The sequence below is a fragment of the Nelumbo lutea genome, chromosome 1, assembly GCF_056320005.1.
Source record: "Nelumbo lutea isolate HS-2025 chromosome 1, American lotus-T2T, whole genome shotgun sequence".
Classification (NCBI taxonomy): domain Eukaryota; kingdom Viridiplantae; phylum Streptophyta; class Magnoliopsida; order Proteales; family Nelumbonaceae; genus Nelumbo; species Nelumbo lutea.
In genome coordinates this window covers 140,753,271-140,770,488 of record NC_142684.1, presented here as the reverse complement: position 1 = coordinate 140,770,488, position 17,218 = coordinate 140,753,271, and the positions used below count along the sequence as shown (strand labels likewise).

General features: G+C 35.5%; 3 pseudogenes; 2 read left to right on the top strand and 1 right to left on the bottom strand.

Moving 5' to 3' along the window:
* Positions 1-2,240: 2,240 nt before the first annotated feature.
* Positions 2,241-3,016, top strand: LOC148877973 (equilibrative nucleotide transporter 3 pseudogene; annotated as a pseudogene).
* A 3,089-nt stretch (positions 3,017-6,105) lies between these two features.
* On the bottom strand, positions 6,106-7,664 carry LOC148877972 (uncharacterized; annotated as a pseudogene).
* Positions 7,665-14,564: 6,900 nt separating this feature from the next.
* On the top strand, positions 14,565-16,621 carry LOC148877971 (glucan endo-1,3-beta-D-glucosidase-like; annotated as a pseudogene).
* Positions 16,622-17,218: the final 597 nt, after the last annotated feature.

Sequence of the window (17,218 nt, the reverse complement as noted above, 5' to 3'; positions counted from 1 at the left end):
ATTTGAGATAGAAAACAATGTGCATATGACACTGACCTCTCAAGATAAAAATAAATAAATAAATAAAGAAGAAACAAAGAAACAAAGAAAGGGACAAAAATCTTTACGTTGCTTAACTTCTATTTCTCCAAAAATGGCTATAAAGTTTTATCTATGAGATCCTCTTAAATTAAGCAGTAAGTTCTAAAGATTGTATAATTTTTTTAATGTCTCTCGGCCTTCTCCTTGGGATGTTTTCCAGGGACTGTTCCCGTAATGGTTATATTATTCCATACTTGCCTCCTAAATAATAGCATGAAGTTTCTCAAAATCCTTCAAGGAGTCTGCAGATTTCATTATGGAAAAGGGAAAATAAATGAATAGGATGCTGGATAGTGAAATTTTATCATTGACATTCAAGAAGAAAAAATTTAGTTAGCACTAATAGATATCTTGTGAGGTTATAAGAAACAATTTGTAACTAGATCATCATAATGTTGGTATTAGGCATCACCTTTCTTTGCAGTCTTCAGATTTGAATTTCAGAAGTTCTTTGTCATGTCTCAGTTCTCTCTTTTTTACATCCATAATAACAGATTAAAATATGAAAAAAAAAACAGTTAAGCTGCATTTGGTTTCTAGTAAAATTACTGAAAATGGTAAAGTTGACAAAGAATAACTTAAGGACTTTCCCACAACTTCCCTTTCTAGCTTATTTTTCAAAGAAAGCTGATCAATATCTATCTATCTATCTATCTACCTATATATATATATATATATATATATATAAATAAATGGCTGAAGTCCTGTTCAATTTGTCAGTGAAAGAACCTCAACACTAAAACTATGATTGCAACTAGAAGAGTTTCTCTTTTGCTTCTCAACTTGCACTAAAGTAATAGACATCAGGGGTCTGTTCAACTGACATTTTATTTGTTTTTGTTCAACTAAGAACTTAGTTTAATTCAGTCATATGACCATTATCAAGTTATTTTACGTCATAGTAAAAGAGCAGCCCAGAACACGAGTCTCCGGCCAATGTGGGGTCTGGGGAGGGATAGATATATGCAGCCTTACCCCTGCAAATACACAGAAAGGCTGTTTCCATGATTTGAACCCTGATCGCCTAGGTTGCAATATAGCAACCCAACCATTGGGCCAATCCATGTTGTCACAACTAAATAATAAAATTCATAAAATGCAACAAATATAGAAATTAAAAAAATTGGGAACATTTTTAATGTTATATATTCAACATATTAAACAATAATAAGTATGATAAATAAGAAATGTTTTTATTAATGATGGAAATGGAATGTAAAATTTAAAAATAATTAGAAATAAAACTATTTTCCTATTCACTCTTATTAAATCTCATACTAAGGTATACTCATTAAATCCACAAAATTAATTTTAATATTATAAAAATAAATATTTTGAAAAATAATTTGAAAACAAAACTATTTTCTTCCCTCCCAATGGTGGGTAAGCAACTCAACCATTTTGGGTCAAATGGGTTAATAAATAATGTCATATTTAATAATACAAAATTAAAATATATACAAAAAATAAAAAGAATTGGACATATCTCTAACATTGCATATTCATTATACTAAACGAAAATACATATGAAATGTATAGTAATTTTATTAATGATGAAAATGGAATGCCAAAGTTAAAACCAACCTATAAATAAAATGATGTCATAGTCAAATAATAAAATTTTAAAAAATAGAAAATATAAATAATAACAAAAAAATAGAAAAAATTTGGGCCAAATTGTTTTCCTTTTTGGGTTGTGGGTTAGTGGTTTGGGTCAAATGGATTAACCGATGATATGATATTTAAATAATAAATCTTTAAAAAATAAAAAAGTACAAGTAATCAAAATAATATATAAAAAGTTATATATTAATTATGCCAAACAAAAATTAAGTATAATAAGTAAAAATTATTTATATAATGTAGATGATATATAATTTAAAACAAATAAAAAAGTAAAGCTATTTTCTTATCTAGATGGTTGGTCAATGGTCCAACTTTTCAAAGAAACTCATGATGTCATAATTGAATAATAAATATTTAAAAAAGATAAAACACAAAATTCTATTGCACTTGGGAACATTTATAATGCTATATATTCATCATAATAAATAAAAATAATTGTTAAAATAAAATTTATTTTTATTTATAGCAAAAATTAATGGAATACAAAATTTAATAATAATAATTGTTATTGTAATTTAAAATTTCCACATGCAATGCATGTGCACATTTATTACAAGCATTTGAGTTTATTTTTAATCATATTGTTACTTTTGTTAATTTTCAATTTTTATCTTAATTATGATATATCTAAAATTCAAATAATTAATGTTAAAAAAATTTCTCACGTGCAATGCACGTGCTTAATTACTAGTACCTGAAAGTGTAAAAATTAACTCTTTTTTCATAAGGAAAATATCCTCCTCATTGTGTGTAATGGCTTTGTTTTCTTTTTCTGTGCAAATCATGTCTCATATTTGGTGATCTTTTGGGTATGCACTTGTTCTGATTGCGATGTATAATGTGTGGGATCTTATTGGAAGATGCATCCCTCATAAAAATCCTGACTCTTAAAGTCACAGAAGGGCCTAATGATTGCAATTCTTTCTCATTTTTTTCTCATCCCACCTTTCAACTTCACAGCTAAATATGGAGAGCAAGGCCGGATGATCATGTTAATGTTATTCTTGGAATTGACCAATGGTTATCTAACTGTTTGTGTCCTCATTGCAGCACCAAAAGGTAATCAAGTATACTATTAGCTAGGAAAAGTTTGGTTAACTTGTAAGCATAAACAATTAAAGTTGTATTGAGGATGCTGTTCTTTTCCCTTGTTCTTGCTTTTATTTTTTCTAATCAAAGGTTATGGAGTTTTGTTTTTGTAGGGACCGAGGAAAATACGTTGGGAAGTTTGCTTGTATTGTGTCTGCTGGGAGGTTTGTATGCAGGGGTGACGCTTGATTGGTTGTGGCATATATGCCAAGTCTGGTGAGCTTTGCCTAACCAACTTAGATTACTGCTTAAAGCCAGTCTTTCTTGCCTATGATTTTCAAGATGGTAGCTTTCATTTTATTTACTAAATTATACATGATTGATGGTGATAAGTGAGAATGGTCCATTGGCAGTTAATGGGACTAATGGCCTGCTGCTGCTCCTACATTTTACCGTAAACTGGATTATCCAGTTACGTATAGTGCCTTACAGTAACTTTAAGAATTATAATCAGAAGAATGGTGTGTAATTTGCAACTTATGGGAAAAATTAACTTTATTTTTCTTCAGAATATCAAGTAATTGGTTGATATGTTGTTTGTTAATTATTATTTTTCTTGAATGCACTTGAAAGGCTAATTTATGAAACAATAGGTCATTTATAATAAATTAATGTTATAGGTAAGTTACTTCCAAGTACATCTTATGCCCAACAAAATATTTTTGGACCATGTTGCCCAGTTGCGTGATTGATTGGAAATAGCAAGCTTCTGTGTAGGCAGTCTACAGTTAGAATGCTGTTTTACCCAGGTTTCCTTCTCAGACCAAAAATCGCAATACATAGGAAAAGCTTGAAGAGTTAGAAGCCCCTTGTCCTCTCTGTCCTGGCCAATCCATCCTGCAATTCTTTCTTTCCACCATGACTTGTGCTCAAAGTTGAGCTTGAAAGATGAAAGAGACAAACAGTAAAGAACTGTTGCAGTACATTTCATCCTGATCATGTGTGACACTTCTAAGCCTGATGACCTTCCTCACATGGGATGCAAATGTTATCTGTTTGTCCAAATTCAAATTTGATCCCATTAAGGGTAATCCAGATTCAATTCATTTATAATTGAAAAGAATCTGGATCCACCACTATTCAATCTAATTCAGTTTATATATATATATATATAAGATTTATATTTTATTTATTAGTAAAACTGGTTTGGATGTTGTCTTTTTACTAAAGAATCACAGATTTAAGTTTCATACAAGTTATTTTTCAATCATTTTGTTGATGATATACAATGAAAGTCATTTTTGTTTATTTTAATAACAATATATAATTATTAGTTTAATTCATTAATGTTATTTAATGTCCAATTCCAATCCAAATTCAATTAGAATCTCATATAAATCCAATGGATAAGATTTGATCTATTAATGAGTCCAATTTGGATCTAGGTATATTGTATCTGATCCGATCCGTTTGCAACCCTACCTCATGCAAGACTAGGAAGAAAGGTATGGTGATTTTCTTTTTGGGTGAATTACTTATAACTTCATTCAGATACTTATTCCTCATTTCCTCTTACCAGATACTACTTGGAGTTACAGTCAAAATTGAAGTAAGTTCTTATGATTGATGATTCAAACAGAGGGCATATAGTTTATAGACTTTGCAACAAAGATTTGAATGATTAGGTGGATTTTTCAACAATCCATTCATGGGGGTACAATTTGATATTCAAAATTTTAAAAGAGTTAATAGATTCAAAATTAAAGTAATTAATAACAAATATGAAAATAAGGGCCTTCATTTATTAAATTTGTGAAAATGCTGATTGATTCATAGGCGGGGCAAATTATAGTAATTTGTTTCAACCCAAGACATAAACAAAGTGTTATATCCCTTTTGACCACCAAACCACTGGAGTTTCAATCAAATAGATAGAAAACAAGACAGAGATAGTTTTTTCACCAAAATGCCCTTAACAATAATAGAAGCTTTACTTTTAAAATATAAATTAATAAAAGCATCCTTATTTATAAACAATGAATACAGTTTTAAAATCTCAAATTTTTATTGTCATTTTTAGTTTTTCATGAACCTATTTTCAACCTTTAATACCCAACACAAAGTTAATGGTGAAATTTTTATCCATTTGATATCCGTGCCAAATGAAGGTAAAATGGATTTTTTAAAAGATCGAAATGGCACGTGAGCATGTTCCATTACTAGCTAAAACTAACAGGTAATAGTAGGGAGGGGTGGAATAACTTAATCCCAAACTATAAGGGGTAGGTTAAGTAAACCCGAGGGGAGATCTTAGCATTTGAACAAAACCCAGAAAACTATATCTGACATTCTGACGACCTTTTAAAAGAGAAAAGTATTTGAACAAAACCCCACTGCCTGTAACCTTTTTTATTTTGGTAAGGCTCAGTTTGTTTGTGGTGTGAATTTCATTTGCAATGGTGTAAATGCTGGAAGTGCAAATAAGTTGAGAGTATATTCTGATTTACTTTTTTTTTAGATTTGATTCTATGTTATTTGTTTGTGAGAAGTAAAATAGGAAGTAAACTAATGTGATCTCCACCTTATATGAAAGAAAATGGAAGTAGGAGGAAAGTTATTTGTTTGGGACTGGGAGTGAGATAAGAAGAAAGATGATATAGTCCCCACTCCCCACTTTATATGAGAGAAATTGAGGTAGGAATAAGGTGGCACAAAGTTTTTGAGATGCAAAATCTGCACTGACAATGAGAAAATGAGACAAAAAGTACAAATTTAGGTTTCAGATAGGAGTGTAAATCATAATTACAAAGGGATGCAAAACTGAAGTAGGAAAAAAATTGTTTTAGGTTCAGATTTGCACTGCAAGCAAACAGAAAATTGATATGATGAAAGGGAAAATTTACCCGGATAGTCTTGTTAAAGACAGTGGGATTATAAGCCTGAATTGCAACATCTTTTAAAGTCTGATTAGAATAGCAAGTCATTTGCACCCTCACCTACTGATCCATTTTTTAAGCATAACAAATAAGCTGGAAAGGAAGTGGGCCACAGGTAATTTCAACACTAAATTTTGTACAGATGGTGTTGATAAAAAACCCAAAATACATCTCTCTGCTACCATGGTCTGTAGTTTCCCCTGCGCTTGAATCCTTTTATCATTTTTACTGCTCCAAAAAAAAGGAAAAATGAGATCATCCACATTTAGAATCAGGATTAAATAGTCATCAGATGGGCTCTCCTCTCCATGCCCTACAAACTGTTTTAGAATTTCTGGAAGGAAATATAAAAGATATAGATTAATGCATTGTTACATAGCACATGATCAATTAGGAGAAATAAGAGCCACGGAAAAGAAAGAAGTGTGAAATGGGAAGGAAATAATGTCTAAAGGTTTTCTGCTGAATTTGATTATATTTCATCTCTGCAAGAAAATTTCCCAGCTGAGACGGATTTTAGATTTCCCTTCTTAGCTATTTTGTTTAGCTTTTTATTTCCCATTAAAAACACTAATAAAGGACATTAATCAATCACTTATCCCCAACATGAGAAAGAACACAAGATAAAATTCTAATCAGGGGTGGTTCTTTCGCTTCTCCCAGTCTCCCTGAGCATTGCAGGGGAACCTCCTGAGCCGAGGGCAATTAACTACATTAAGATATTCTAGGCATGGGAATGCTGTCCGCAACTTGGTCCACTCCACCTCCAAGCTGTCTAGGAACCTCAGACGCAAAACTCGGACTTTTTTCCAGGTGGGATCCTGTTGATCCCACAGTAATCGATTAAGTTTCCCTCCCCTGATGTATAGCTTTTCCAGATTCTCCAGTTTTCTGGGCTCGAGCCAGTTTGGTGCCTCTTCACGAGGGATGCATCGGAGGTCTAATTTTTTGAGGTCTGTAGGAAATGAAATGGACTCCAGGCTTTCTGCAACTGCGTCCGTCGATGACCGTATACCGTTATCGTCCTGCTTCTCTTCTTTTATTGCCCATGTTATGGTTAGGGAACGAAGAGCCTTCAACTGTTGCAATTTATCAAACTCACCTTCCGCAACAACTGCGTCGCTTGCTATATTGATACTTAGCTTCCTCAGTCTCTTCAATTCAACCAACTCGCTTAGCGTACATGAGTCATTGATCTTGGAATTACCGATAACAAATCCCTTCAGCACCTGTAACTCGGAGAAGGAGCCGATCCCCTTGGGAACGTACTCTATCAAGTAACAGTCGGACAGGTCCAAGTGAGTCAGATTCTTCAGAGACGCTACCCCGGGAGGCAATTCCTCGAGGTTGTGACACGCGCGGAGGTCCAAGATGGTGAGGTGGGTGAGCTTGCTTATGGAAGCTGGAAGATTCGTTATTCTAGATATGCCTTGGAGGCTCAGATACCTCAAGTGCTTCATACCCCTCAAGCCTTCAAGGAAACCGGTATCTTCCACTTCGATGTGATGCTTGGGCTATCTCTTCCACCTGCCTAGTTGCAGAACCACTAGCTTCGTCATCCTCGAGAATGTATCCGTTCTGAAATCAAGATAACAAACATCAACATTGAATAGTGTCAGCAACTCTTTGTGATACAGTCTTTCTAGATCTGGAGACCCTTGACGACTGGTTGTCGCTAAGCATGCCCGACGAGATCGTGAGGAAGTTTCGAGGCGACTCCCCGACCTTTCATTGTTCTCGGAGGTGGGATGTTCCATGGGATAAAAGTCGAAGAACTGAGCTTCCTTAGCGACAGAAATCACCATCTGTCGAACCCAAGGGTGCATTTTGCAGCACTTTGCTTCTTGAGATCCTACTTCCGGCAACGGCTCGATCAAGTGGTTGTTCATTAACTCGCGGATGTATTCATGGCCGATTTCTTCGGCGGTCTTGTCTCCCGCGGGTGTTACGAAGCCCTCACCGATCCACCAGTAGATTAATTCCCTTTTTTTAATGACAGCATTCTCTGGGAAGACAGAGAAGCAAAGCAAGCAGAGCTTGAGTTCGGGTGTTGTGAGATAATCGAAACTCAGCCTAAGATCGGTGGAGAACTCCTCAACATCTTCTCTTCGATGCCAAGGTCACCCCATTCTCTCGACGCTTTCCGAACAAAAACATCATCAGGGTCCCCTTCCAGCTGAGATTGAGAGGAGGGCAAGCGGTAGGCAACATAAGAACTTGTGGATTTTATCTTCATGATGTCGTGGATGATACATGTAATTTCGGCTATGGTATCCTGGATTTGAGTGGCATGTTGACCGAAGAGATCCGACAGATCATTGAAGCGGTTTATGAGCTGCTCCCACTCCGAATTTTCCACCCTTCCTAAGGCTGCGTTAGATGCGTAATTCACGAATTGAAACTCTTCCTTCCCGCACAGTTGCTGTAATTCGTACAGCTTCTTCTTTAACTCAGGCAAATGTTCTTCCAATATTCTGACGGCAGCCATGAGTATGGTGAACTGAAGACGAAGAAGAAGAAGAAGCGGTAAATTAAGAGAGTAGCGTTGATTAAGGAACGAGATATCTAAACTGCTTAAATACCTTATAGCATGGACGGATTATAAGGCCATGTTTGGTTAAGAGCTTTGGCCTCATTCTCTTAATTCTTGTCCATTCTAGGCAAGAATGGGCAAGAATGAATAGTTGAGTGTTTGGTTATAAAATTCTTGTCAATGGTCACATTTTTTTTCAGAATGAAAAATCAGTCAGATTGCACAAAAATTGACTAGTGTGCAACATGAAAAATAATCATGCGCCACCTTGTTCATTTCATTTTTTGAGGAAATTCTACCTATAAAACTGTTGTCATAGATGTCTACTTTTGTGAAAACACTTTTACAAAAGCACTTTTGTAAAACTACTTTTACATAAAAGCACTTTTACAAAAGAACTTTTATGAAAGTACTTTTACATGAAAGCATTTTTACGAAAGTACTTTTATGAAAGCACTTTTACAAAAGTACTTTTATAAAAGCACTTTTATGAAAGTACTTTTATTAAAGAACTTTTATGGAAGTATTTTTATGTAATCACTTTTATAAAAGCACTTTTAGGAAGGTACTTTTGTGAAAGTACTTTTACAAAAGCACTTTTACCAAAAGTACTTGTATAAAAACACTTATGAAAGTACTTTATGAAAACATTTTTATAAAAGCACTTTTACAAAAGTATTTTTATGGAATTACTTTTATGAAAGCACTTACAAAAGTACTTTTATGAAAACACTTTTATGAAAGTACTTTTATGAAAGCACTTTTATGAAAGTACTTTAATAAAAAAAATTATGAAAGTACTTTTATAGAAACATTTTTTTGAAAGTACTTTTACAAAACATCTATGCGAATTGGTAAACATTGACTATTGGAGTCCTAGGCTAGTGGTTTATGAATACCGGCACAATTCTTTGTTTTTTTTTTTTTTTTTTGAAGAATGAAAATGAACAACATAGGACATTTGTCGGTCTAAAAAGAATTCATTTTTAGGAAAAAAATGTTTGGTTCATAGCAATATTTTCTCATTTTACCTATTTTTACCCATAAAACAATTAACAATGTTACATTGGAAGAAAAACATTGACTACCAATGGAAAGTAAGTGGATAGACATCACAGACTTATATCCCATCACAATAAAAGAACACACTAGGGATGTTCATAACAAGACCCAAACCAACCAAACTGACCAATCCGGTCTGATCCAAACTGAGTTGGTCGGTTTTTTTCAGCACCGGTCGGTTTCAATTTTCAGCACCGGTCGGCTTCTGGTTCCCATTAATACATGGGAGAAAATAAAATCAATTTTTATTCCCACGGGCCCAAAGGAGACAATCTAATATGGAGATTTAATTTAGATGGTAAATTCTGTCAGCTAGGCCTATAGAATATAAAATGTTCATCGATTAGCAATGATGATAGTAACGTGAAATGGAATTCAATGATTTGGAATCTAAGATGTCCCTCGAAATTGAAAACCTTCATATACCTTCTCCTCAAAGGGAAGCTCCCTTCAAAAATTTTCCTCTGGAATAAAGGAGTTAATGTAGATGCAGCATGCAACTTTGGTGGGATAAAGTGAGAGTTCATGATTTAAACGGGAATACAATGTGCAAAGAGAAGTGTGTATTTATATTATGGAATATTTGAAAGAATCGAAATCAAAATATTCTTGTGGCGATATTTACTAAGCAGTAGGCATGCTTCCATTAATGACGGGTCTTTCCAAATTCTCTCCTTTGGATGGTGGGTGTTGTGGTATGGAGGACAACTCTAGGTATATGTTTGGAATCAATGCTGCAGATACAGCACCATTTTCTTTGTTGGTGCGTGGGTTGGAAGCATGGTGTTTTTTTTTTTTTTTGTTTAGAAATGTTGCTGTTAGGTAAAACGTTTCTTGGAACAACAGAAAATTTTTCTATTTGGTACTAATGCTCTAAGAAATGTTTTCAGCAATGGTACCTATTATCTAGTGCCATGCCATGTCTTTATCACTGCCACCTCATGTCCCTGTTGGTAGCAACGAACTGTAGCTTTAAGAAACGTCAAATTTGGCGTTGCTCCAAACCATGCATTTTTTATTTTTAAGGTGCAGCTTGGAGCACCATTTTTTATGAAAAAACGGTTTCAAACAAATAGACATTTCTGGGAGTACTGTTTTTTCCGATGTGGCGCTGATGTATCACCGTTTTCTGGAACAACGGCAATGATGCCAAACAGACGCTAGATCACTGCTTTCTGAAGTGCCCTATTATGAAACCAATGTGGTTTGGTGCTGCCGCGAGTCACAACCCAATTGGTTCCTCAACACGTGGATGGTGAAATGGTTGGAAATAGATTCTGGGAATACCTACTTCTTTCTTAAGTTGTGTTTGGTTTGAAGGAAAAAGTAAGGAAAGGTAGGGAAACCTTTATAAAACTTGTATAGGTTTCTCTACCTTTCCCTATTTTTTCCCTCAAACCAAACATAGCCTAAGTGTGCTATTGTACCGTGGCACTCATGGAAATGGCGGTGCAAAATGGTATTTGAGGGAAATCTTTTAGACCTTTGAGATGTCATTGGATCTGCCAACGCACAAATTAATGAGCTACTAAGCCATCTTCCTTTTTTCCAGCAAGGCCAGGTGATTACTAGTACAAAGCCCAGAACGTTCTCGCTGGGAACTACCAGCACCGGAAGAAGGCGTTCTTAAAATCAACATTGATGGCTCCTCTAATGTTGGCAAGGCCGGCATTGGTATAGTCATCCGGAGCTCCTTAGCCATGGGTACATACCTTCATCTTCATGTATGGCAAAGCCGTTAAACTTCCTCTTGTTTCAGCTAAAGTAGTGGAATCCTATGCTCTTCTTCATGCCCTCTGATTTTCCTTAGAGATTGGTTTAATGAAAATTTTCATTGAAAGTGATTGCCTCTCTCTAGTTCAACTTCTGTTGACAGGAAAAAATCCGCCATGGTGCATCTCTCCTATTGTAGATGACTGCAGAAGTTTGATCATTGCATACTCTTGTTCATCCGATAGGCTCAGTTTGGAAGGAATATAAATGCAAATTTGTAGAGTGTAAAACCTTCTATTTTGTATTATTTTGTATGTAATTGCTCTGTACATATTTGCATTTATACTTTTTTCAAACTGAGCCATAGGGAAGCTAATAGGGTGGCGCATTGCATTGCCAAGTTTACTTTCTCTTTACAAACCATCTGTACGTGGTCTTCTGAGCATTTGTTCTTACACGATATTGTCGTAAACGATACTTCTTTTTAAATGGAATTAGATGTTTTACTATAATAATAATAATAATAATAATAAGATAGACTAACTATTCAATGTGGCCTCTTTCTTCAGTGACAAACGATCCATATGTATAGATGCATATCTCAAGCATTGGAAATATCTCCAAAAGTTGTCAGTGGGAGATGTTCTCACTACACTGTTGGAATATGCCGTGGTACATTTATGGGGCATATATGTGAATTTCCATCATCCAAACTATTGAGCCTTAACCAATGGCTTTGATTTTTATTCATGGGTAAAATTGGTAAAACAGTAAAAAACTAAACCTCCCTTAAGATTGAGTTCCGCTTCCATTAGGGCAAGTCTGTACTTGTACCTTTCCAATAGCCTTTTGTAACCTTGCATTGAAAATATCTACCATAAAATAAATCACACAAGGAAATATTTGTAATACAAAGCTGTAAAAGTTGTTTGAATGGGTTTTGCCCTGACTGAAGTCTGATTCATTGATGTTTATGTTGCCATTCCGTGCAGATCTGTTTGGAGTGACATGAGGTGTAGTTTAATTTCTTTTAAAACCCAACCTTGCCCTCTAAGTCAAAATTTTAAAAATCAAACTGAAAAAATAAAAATCAAAACCAAATTTTAGAAAAACCAAAATAATCGAAACCTAAATTTTTGGTTCAGTTTTTTGTTATTTCATTTAAAACCGAACTTTGATAATATATTTTATATAATATATAATATATATTATAAAATATACATTATGAAATCAAATTTCATTATATTAATGTATTATTATATAAATATATAATATAATATATCATATGTTGCATATTATATATTATAGGGTAAATTATAGATAGGTACCTTGAACTTTTAAAAATAGGCACTTGGGTCCATCCATTAGTATCCTTTCTGATAAATATTATATAATGCTAAAAATACCTTTCTCATGTATTTTTAAGACCATTCTTAGGTACTCAAACTTCCCCACAATCACGTTCTCACATGGACAACAAATAACATATTCAAATTTCTGACGATGGCATTCATCAGTGATGATTTTACATTGTAGAATGATCTCAAAAATACACAATTAGGGTATTTTTTACATTATGTAATGCTTAAATAACGAAATACTAACGTATGGACCCAATTGTCTATTTTTGAAAGTTCAGGGTACTCAAGTGTTACAATTGAAAGTTTAGGGTACCTATTTATCACTCCCTCCCCCAAAAGTATAGGGTACCTATTTGTAATTTACCCTATATTATATGTTACATATTATATATTATATATTACATATTATATATCAAAGTTTGATTTATTCGGTTAACCAAATTTGTAATTCTAAAAACTGAAACCGAAACTGAAATATTAAAAGACTGAATTAACGAAACCAAAATTTTAAATTTGGTTTTTCAATTCTAACTGAATAATGCTCACCTACATTGGAGTTGAAGATGGAGCACCTTTGGAAGCAAAAACTAAAAATCTAACCTTGCATGACCTACGCCCCCATGGGTCATGCAAAAAGCTTTCCACAGCACCGCAGATCAAAACATTGCATTCTTCCCCTCTAAGAGACCAGTGAAAATATGATGCCCGTAAGTGTTTTCACAATGTTTTAGCAAAATTAGGGGTAATCAAATCATGGGCTCTTTTTTTTAACAGAATCAGTACTATCTGTTTTTGAAAAACTAGAAATATAACTGAAACCAATCGGTTAATTTAATTTGATTGATCAATTTAGTTTTCTTTGATTTATCGGTATCTCATGCTGACTATATATCATAAATGAAATATATAATAAATATATTATATTATAAATAGATTGGATATACCAATCAGTTTCGTTAACCAGATTTTTTTCGGTCTGGTTTTTCCAACTCAATTCAGTTTTTCTTTTTTTTTTTTTTGGTTGAACACCCCTAAGCAAAATCAAGTCAAAGAGTTATATTAGCGTTTTCTTTTCTTTTTTTTTTTTTTAAGAAAACTAGTGAGAACAGCAGGTGATCTCTGTCTTCAAGCCCTATATATATTCTCCTTGCATTTTATCTTTTGTTGTCCAATGAACCTTTTACAGTTCTTCAAGATGTTCTATTTTTCCTTTAATTCATATAAAAAACAAAGTTTTAAAGCTTGGATTTACTTCACTTGCTTGACCTTGACTTTTATAAAATAAACACGGAAAATCCTTTTTTAGGAAGAATGACCAATCAGCTCATATTAGAATTTTATAGCCTCATAGTACAGGGAGAATGCATCCTACAGTGAATTGATGTCAAATTCATGAACAGGATGTAATTTATAGGGAGGAGAGGGCTAGTAAGTAGTAATAGGAGGGGCTGCAATTCAGAATTTTGCATTGGGTGTATCTATACTTTTCCCCTTTTTTTACAATTTTAATAATTAAATACCTCATTCATAGAGTCATCCCGTCTTTTTTCCTTGGATTACAATTTTGGGTGGTTTTCTTTTAAAATTAAAATAATAATGAAGGACAACAAGATAATCTCATCGATTGTTAGGTCAAACTCCAAAAGAGGGGAGACAAGATTTATTGTTATCCCAATTTTGGGTTTTGTAGTCGTTGATTAAGGAGATAGACAATGTTGCTTGAGAGCCTCACTGTTTGATAAAAAAACCCTAAAATTATAAAATCCCATCCAATAGTTTTGGTTTTTGGGAGACAAGATTTATTGTTATCTTAAGAGAAGACGCCAGTTTTCTCCTTTTCAATTCCTTAAGACATCTGCCATTCTGTCCCGGTTTTCTCAAATGGTTAAATTAGCAAACAAGATTTACTGGTACGACTTCCAATTTCCAATGCATGCTGATTCATTGTAGTTGTCCATTTGCACCCAACTGGCATTAAAACAACCATCATTCATTTATTAATCCAGGAGTTTTACCAATAAAGAAAGACTCTCAGACAGACGATTCGACTCAAAGCTCATCGCTCAATCATGGACTCATGGTGTATCTCCTTCGTTATGAAATAAGAATCCTTTAAGCTTCTTGAATCACACCATTCATATATACTTGCCCTTACCGAGCTCTCACCAACGAGACGAGAGCACTGTTCTGTAATCTATATATTTCTCTATCAAGACAGTCAAAATGCAGAACCCTCATAAATTATTTCCTGAAATAGGGTCATCTGCTGCTCAAGACCCAGCCTTCTTCTCTCCAGAACTCCTCTCCTCCCCCCCTCCCTACCAACTCCTTTTTCTAAAACTTTGTTCTTAAGTCTGGGCACGGGATAAAAAAGGATGACTCAGACGAACAGAAGAGAAGCCATCCGGAATATATACACCCTTATCTTATCAAACCCTTTTCTTCATCCCTCGCTTTCTGTTATCCTTCCCTTCAATCAAGTCGTGAATTCGTCAAACAAGACTTCGCTCCTGATCTCATCATCTCTTCATCACCCTCCCTAAACCAGAACATTAAGATCAGTAACGAACCCAAGCACCATCTCATCTCGTCTTTCAACGACTTAAGCGTCACCTTAGACCTCCCACCTGATCTACGTTTCTTCCTTGTTCGTGGCGGCCCTTTTTTAACTTGGAAAACCACCAATCCAACTGGTCTTTCCATCCAAATCAACAACGGATTCGAGCCCCCGCAACCCAATTCATCGCGCACAAAGCTTACAATTCGACTCCGAGGCAATAAGCAGACTTGGATTTGCTACTCATCCCCAATTGAGCTGACCTACAACGATTCTTCTATCACCGTTGAAAGCTTCACGGGAATAATTCGTTTCGCAATTTTGCTGAATCCACGTCATGAAAACATCCTTGATCGTTTTAGTGCTTGCTACCCAGTTTCTGGATGCGCATTGTTTTCCAAACCCTTTTGGTTGGAGTACGCATGGCAGAAGAAGGGGACAAGGAGACTTGCTCATTCTTGCGCACCCTCTCCATCTCAAGCTCCTCGACGTGAATGACCCAAAGATCACCCTCTTGCGAGAATTCAAGTATGACAGCATCGACGGAGAGCTGATCGGTGTTGTGGGAGATTCGTGGATCATTAAAGCAGAGCCAATTTCTCCGACCTGGCACTCCATTAGAAGCACCAAAAAGAAATCCTGCCGGAGCTTCCCAGCAGAAATTAAATCAGCCCTCCACAAGGATATTGAGCAGCTGAATACCAACAAACCTTCCTCCACTACTGTCGACTTTGGGAAGATAATTGCGAGGGCAGCCAGATTGGCACTGATTGCCGAAGAGGTGATGCCCGACGATTCTTTGTGTGGGGAGATTATTGATGCGGTGAAGGATTACCTAGACCGGTGGATTGGCTTGTGGTTAAGTGGGGAACACGCTGAGAATGGGTTTGGATACGAGACCAAATGGAAGGGAATCACCAGTAAAAATGGGGCAATAGACGGTAGCAGAGAAAATGGGTTCGGTATATACAACGATCATCATTTCCAGCTGGGTTACTTCATATATGCCATTGCAGTGCTTGCGAAATTAAAGCCAGAGTTGGGGAGAAAGTACAGGATTCAGGCATATGGAATAATGGAGGATATCATGACTCTGGGTCGCCGTTCAAGCGCAGCATACCCACGTCTGAGGTGCTTCGATGCGTGGAAGTTGCACTCGTGGGCCGCAGGACTGCATGGATGGGAACATGGACGAAACCAGAAAAGCCCCAGTGAGGCGGTGAATGCTTATTACTCGGCATCACTCATGGGAAAAAAGCTATGGGGACACTAAACTCGAACACCTTGGAATGACTCTAGCGGCATTCGAGATCCAAGCAGCAAAGACATGGTGGCACGTAAGAGCGGAGGAGGGGATCTACAGTGAAGAATTCGCAGAGGAAAATAGGGTGTTGGGACGTGCTTGGTCTAGCAAACGGGACAACAAGATATGGAACTTTCCGTCGAAGAGGAGGGTGGTTAAGGTGGGAGTGCAAGTGATGCCGTTAACGCCTATAACTGAAGTTTTGTTTCCTGATGTGGGTTTTGTGGGAAAAATGGTGGAATGGGCTTTGACCGCCCTGACAAGGAGGGTGACGATGACAAATGGAAGGGGTTTGTGTATGCTATGGAAGGGGTTTACGATAAGGAACGCGCTTTGGATAAGATTAGAAGATTGAAAGAGTTTGAGAAGGGGAGCTCCCTATCGAATTTGCTTTGGTGGATCCACACAAGACATGATTGATAGGAGTGACAATTGAGTATAATGTACCTAGCTGGTAGTTCCATTCCATATTACTTAATTTGTCAAAATGTTGAGGCACATCAAACTAAATTAAATTCTGGTGAAGGTTATTTTTTACTTGAGATTGAGAATTCTAAGGTGTGGAATGGGGTCATTCTCTTGCTGTCTACCGACTTGAACTTTGAACTTTCGAACATTTAGGGACACATACAATCCTCACCACAAAGAGGCGATAAAGGAAATGGTAATATTAAGAGGGTTATTCAGAATATAAATGACAATGCAAACAAATCAAGTTCAGTGGTTTTGTGCCACTGTAGCAAGCCTGGCTGATGCATGGGCCAGCACGATTATTCTTTTTTTTTAAATAAAAAACTAAATATCTATATATTTATACTATCGCAGCAGCGCCCCGTGTAATGCACTGGCTTTATTAAATAAAACTCAAATTCTGGGATCCTTGTGACATTTTCAATTGGGCAAAGCCAAATTGTTCTAACTCAAACATTATTGTTTGGTTATGTATTGTTAGATAATTTTGTATTAATTTTTTATTGATATTTATTAATTTTTATTATGATTAGATAAATTTGACTC